Genomic DNA, 6,000 nt, shown 5'->3' on the forward strand with positions numbered 1-6,000 from the left:
ATACCTACCACGTCCTGTTCGCATCCGAAGCCGCCGGTCGCGTGCAGCAGTTCAACCAGGGAACATACCTCCACTCTCGGAGTCAGTTCAAGATGCCACCCCACCTGCTGATGCTGACCCTTATTGTCATGTCACTACTAGACAAAATCGGAGTGACGTCTCAGAGTTAACCAGCCGGTTGGAATCCATGTATCTTGAGCCATCTGAGGAGGAACATCAACATCCTGATGATTATGAGAATGGTAAAGCCGTTGCATGCAGAGAACAGCTTCAGGACCTCCAGCTAGGGGTGACACCTTAGAAAGTCGGCTCAAAGAAGCAGTTGATAGCACACTCAACTGTGGAGAGGGACTCAGAGCTGCAGTTGAGGCAATGGCTGAGGAGGCTAAAGGGTATAGCGACGCCAGGCTGCAGGGCCTCGATCAGGCCATAGTGGCTTGTTTGGAGCGAAGGGATATACCGTGGGGACAAGAGCTAAAAAAGGCCATCAAAAATAATACTTTCTCACCCTCAGACCCTTGAGTGACCTCGAGCTCGTGAGCACACTCAATGCTGTTCTAAAGAGGCCAGTAAGGAGCTGGTGGTTAGCTTGGGTAAAGCTTTCCTGCCAATGGACTATCAGTCTGAGATTGAGGAGCAACTGCGCACAAGTGTGCAATCACCCACCCAGTTCCTGAGGGACTTTGCATATGACCACCATGCATTCTGCCTGAAATGGAGACCCGATATGTCGGAGGAAGAGATGGTGTGGCACATCCTCAGGGCATGTAATCCGAGGTTGGCAAGTGGCCTACGTGGCATTGTCACCACTGTGGACCAGGTGGTCAAGGTGGGCTCCCTGATTGAAAAAGACTGGAGTAACTCCAAAGATTATTGGAATTGAACACAACAGACGGTCTCTTAAGATCGCTCTGCCAAAAAATCCGGCAAGAGGCCTGTACAGGGACAAGGCCATGGTCACGGCGCAGATGTGACCTCTGTGCTGGGAGTTCCAACTCTCCTGGTGGTGCCAATAAGGGTCCGAGGCTTACAAGGTGACGCAGTCCTTGATTTGGGTTGGACATACTCTTTGATGAGCGGAACGGTTTGGAGTAGCATAAAGAAGGCTGGGGAAACAATGAGTTCAAGTGAGATTCTGAAGTGTATCAAATGGGCAACAGAGCAGGGCAATAGGTAAAACAACCTTGCTCCTTATCCTCCACGGGGCCCCCATAACCATCGGCATACATATGCTCGGATACAACCAGCTATGCATGCCTTTACTGCTCAGCCTGGATTTCATCTGTGCAAGCCAAATTGTCTTAACCTTCTAACCCCGAACGGGACCCAATTTGGTCCTAGAGGGGGGGGGGGGGGGGGGGGGGGGGCGACAGAGTGTACACAATTAAATGATATTTTCTGAAAAACCTACGTGACAAAGAAATTCTAATAAAATGGACCATGTAACCTATTTTAATCACTCAAAAACATATATATACACAAAGTACTACAAGATACTACAAGTATCAATACACAATAGTACAATTTCACCTATTTTTCTTCAGGAGAAGGCGAGCTATGTTCTCCGTTACCGATCCCAGGCGCGACCTACGGCACTTTCACAGACAAAGCGCATATCAAAGAGCACGAGGACTCCACACTGAATCCAACAATATATTTCTCTCCATGAAACCATTCAAGTTACATCCAAGAAGCCAAACTAACCACAACGCCAACACTGCCAGCAATAGAACCGCATCATACCTTGAGATGGTTTTCAGGGCGAAAACGGAGAAAACCGAAATTAATGTAATTGAGAAATGTGTTCGTTAGCTCACTGTGAGTTTCTGAAACCTAAAATGTCGATTTTCCGTTCATCTGACACAAAATGGTGGTGATTATGCTGGTCGGCGAATCATATAGGAGCTTGGGGCTTGGGGGGGATGGGCGGCACGGTTTTGGATTTTTAGTGGCTGAAAATTCTGTCAATCACTTCATGGAACATACTGGTGTGCTCGAAATAACCACCTGGTTCGAACAAGGGGTCACATGCTAAAATCCGCCCACCATAGGCTGATCAAGCGCTCCATAGACATAGACAGAGATGAGGAAATTGCATGGAGGAGAGATATGATGACACCCCAGAGAGGTCAAAATGGCTCAAAATGATGCCAAACAGCTCTGTTATGGTAAATTGTACAATATGAGTGATAAACAAAGTGAAATATAGTGAAATATATAGTTATATAGTATATAAAAGTACAATGGAACAGCTGCAACTCCTGGTTCCAAAATGAGAATTTTGGTGTGTTTTTTCGTACATTAACTTCTATAACGTGGGTTTGCTTCACTTTATTTACACCAAATCTTTTTGTGAGGCACCTGCACCGTTTTTGCTATGAATTGGGAATGTTTTTAGGCTAGCCAGGGCTTCATTTAAAAAATGTAAGTGCTTTTTCTTCAGGCGAACCTAGGAATTTTCCCTGTTTTCTGTGTTCTGTCTTCAGCTACTATTAACCAGTAACATATACACAATATTTACTCATCTCAACAAATCTGTCTAGTGTTATTAAACCATCACAATTATTAAAATAGACCTTGTAGTTACAGAATTAGTCTTTTTAGTATGGGTTACAACTTTCGAGAAGAGGCCTAAAAATAGTACTAGGGGTTACACCTGAGACGATATATCATGCCAGGTGGAAACGAGTATAAGTTTGTTTCAAAGACTCCTGATGCACTAAAGTGTGGTTACAAGGTGGTAATCGAAGACTCTGATGTCAAACAGCCTGCAATTCCACTTTTGAAAGCCCAACCTGAGGTGGTAAGGCCTCTACTGCAGAATTGGTCTACAGTTTGGAGAGAGACCCTGGGTGCCACCGATGTCCTAAAGCAGACATGTGTATTGGTAAAAAATATATATCAGTATCATGAAATGGTTTAGAAACATTTTACGGCTTAGAAGAACAGAGGTAGAGACATTTAGCTTTGTGTAAACATGGTTTATGACCAGACCGCATACTGAGTGTTACTGTTTTACTTTTGAGGGCCGTAAAGACAGACACAGGAAGGTGAGCAAAAGTTCACACTGGGGGTTCTTCCTGTCCTGGGGATGTTTAGGGTCACGTAAATGTATCTGACAATGAGATCAAGGGAAAATGGAAGACTGATAAGCCAGCGTAAGACATCCTTGACCTGTCTAAAGGCGGAGACTGTTATATATAGTATGTGAAGATTTGAACTGATGTTGAAGAATGCTTCCAGCAGACTCTGTGTGAAGAGCTGTGTTGGGGATTCTCCCTCTTGCAAGAGAATAAATGGAACAGGACAACTTTGAATGATTTGGAGACTTGGATTATTTTGATTTGCGAATAACACTCTCTTCTCCCGATTAACATAGAAATATTCTACGACACATGTCAAACGCAAATAGAGAAAATAGAAAATATCATATGTCTATCATAGGCACACCACTGATACTAAAAGTCCCAGAAGGCACTGCAACAGCAAGCATGCCAAGACCTGCGCACACTCATCAGAGGTCATCTACGCTCGTCTCCAAAAAAAGGCTCCAAAAGTAAAAGGCCAAACGAAAAGTGGACTCTGAAAACAGGGGCTTTCAAGGACGGGGAGAGGCAGAGTATGTTTACTAGCATTAGCAGTAAACCAGTTTGCCTGGTTTGTGGAGCTGGCGTGGCCGTAATTAAAGAATATAACATAAGACGGCAATATAAGACAAAACACCAGGAGAAGTATAAGCACATGGACAGACAGCAGAAGGTAGAGGAGTTAAAAAAGACACTGGTGTCACAGCAGACTATGTTCACAAAGGCAAAATCACAAAGTGAGGCTGCCGTGAAAGCTAGTTTTGTTGAGCAACTTTGGGGAATTAAATCAATGCATGGCACAACCAGACTGTTACATTCACTCATGCAGCTGCAACTTTTACGTTTCAGTATTTATGATGCAATGTTTTGCTTTGGACTTGTGAACTTGCTTTGGAATCATGAACTTCGAGGCCATGGAGAAGGACTTTCGGTTGGCCTCAAGGAGGTTCTGGCAAACCATCTGACGGCTCAGGAAGGGAAAGAAGGGCCTACCCCAGGCTGTTCTCAGCAGACTGGCAGACCAGGGTGGTGGTTCCCATTTTCAAAAAGGGGGACCGGAGAGTATGCTCGAATTATTGGGGTATCACACTCCTCAGCCTCCCGGGGAAAGCTTATGTCAGGGTGCTGGAAAGGAGGCTCCAACCGTTTGTCGAACCTCGGATTCAAGAGGAGCAGTGCGGATTCCGTCCCGGCCGTGGAACAGTGGACCAGCTCTTTACCCTCGCAAGACTACTGGAGGGGTTCTGGGAGTTTGCCCAGCCAGTCTACATGTGTTTTGTGGACTTGGAGAAGGCTTTCGACCGGGTCCCTCCGGGGTTCTTGTGGGGGGTGCTGCGGGAGTATGGGGTGCCGGACCCGTTTCAACGGGCGATCCGGTCTCTGTACGACTGCAGTAGGAGCTGTGTCCGCATTCTCGGCAATAAGTCGGACACGTTCCCGGTGGGTGTTGGCCGCCGCCAGGGCTGCCCTTTGTCACCGGTCCTGTTCGTGACTTTCATGGACAGGATTTCTAGGCGCAGCCGGGGATGGAGAACGTCGGGTTAGGGGGTCTCGGGATCACCTCTCTGCTGTTTGCAGATGATGTGGTCCTGTTGGCCTCCTCGGATCGTGACCTCCAGCATTCACTGGGGCGGTTTGCAGCGGCAGGGATGAGAGTTAGCACCTCTAAATCTGAGGCCATGGTGCTCTGCCGGAAACCGGTGGATTGCTCCCTCCAGGTGGGGACGGAGTGCCTACCTCAAGTGAAGGAGTTTAAGTATCTCAGGGTCTTGTTCACGAGTGAGGGTAAGATGGAGCGGGAGATCGACAGGCGGATCGGTGCGGCTGCAGCAGTAAAGCAGGCGCTGCACCGGACCGTCTTGGTGAAGAGAGAGCTGAACCGGAAGGCAAAGCTCTCAATTTACTGGTCGGTCTACGTTCCTAAACTCACCTATGGTCACGAACTCTGGGTCGTGACCGAAAGGACAAGGTCGCGGGTACAAGCGGCCGAAATGAGTTTCCTCCGTAGGGTGGCCGGGCTCAGCCTTAGAGATAGGGTAAGGAGCTCGGACATCAGGAGGGAACTTGGAGTCGAGCCGCTACTCCTTCGCATCAAAAGGAGTCAGCTGAGGTGGTTCGGGCATCTAATTAGGATGCCTTCTGGACGCCTCCCATTGGAGGTTTTCCGGGCACGTCCAACTGGGAGGAGACCCTGGGGAAGACCCAGAACACGCTGGAGGGATTATATCTCCCAGCTGGCCTGGGAACGCCTCGGGATCCCCCAGTATGAGCTGGAAAATGTTGCGGGCGAGAGGGAAGTCTGGGTCAGCCTGCTTGGCCTGCTGACACCGCGACCCGACCCCGGATAAGCGGAGGAAAATGGATGGATGGATGGATGGCACAACCACGGGAAAAGACATATTTGAGGAAGTATCTAAATGTGTGAATGAAATGAAACTGCCCTTGGACAAACTGACGGGACTGACGACAGATGGAGCGCCTGCGATGTGCGGTAACAAGAACGTATTAGCGGGGAGGATGCGGGAGAAATGTGCAGGTGAGCTGACAGCGTATCACTGCATCATGCACTAGTAAACGCTGTGTGGTAAAGCTCTCAAAATGGAGCATGTAATGAGCACCGTAACCCAGCCGGTTATCTTTATCAGAGCTAAAGGCCTAAATCACTGCCAATTTTGCTCTTTTCTTGAGGAGCATGGCGATGTGCTCTATCACACAGAGGTGCGATGGCTAAGTCGAGGGAAAGTGCTGAATAGATTTTTTAAGTTGCATGAGCTGCACTAAACCTCCAGCTTCAGGGACATTTGATCACGGACATGTATGATGCAGTAAGAGCTTTCCAAGCCAAGCTGCGGCTTTTGGGAGACTCAGATGCAGCAAGGAAACTTGGGTCACATTCCGTCTTGCCAAACACTGA

Source organism: Pholis gunnellus, assembly GCF_910591455.1.
Source record: "Pholis gunnellus genome assembly, chromosome: 12".
Classification (NCBI taxonomy): domain Eukaryota; kingdom Metazoa; phylum Chordata; class Actinopteri; order Perciformes; family Pholidae; genus Pholis; species Pholis gunnellus.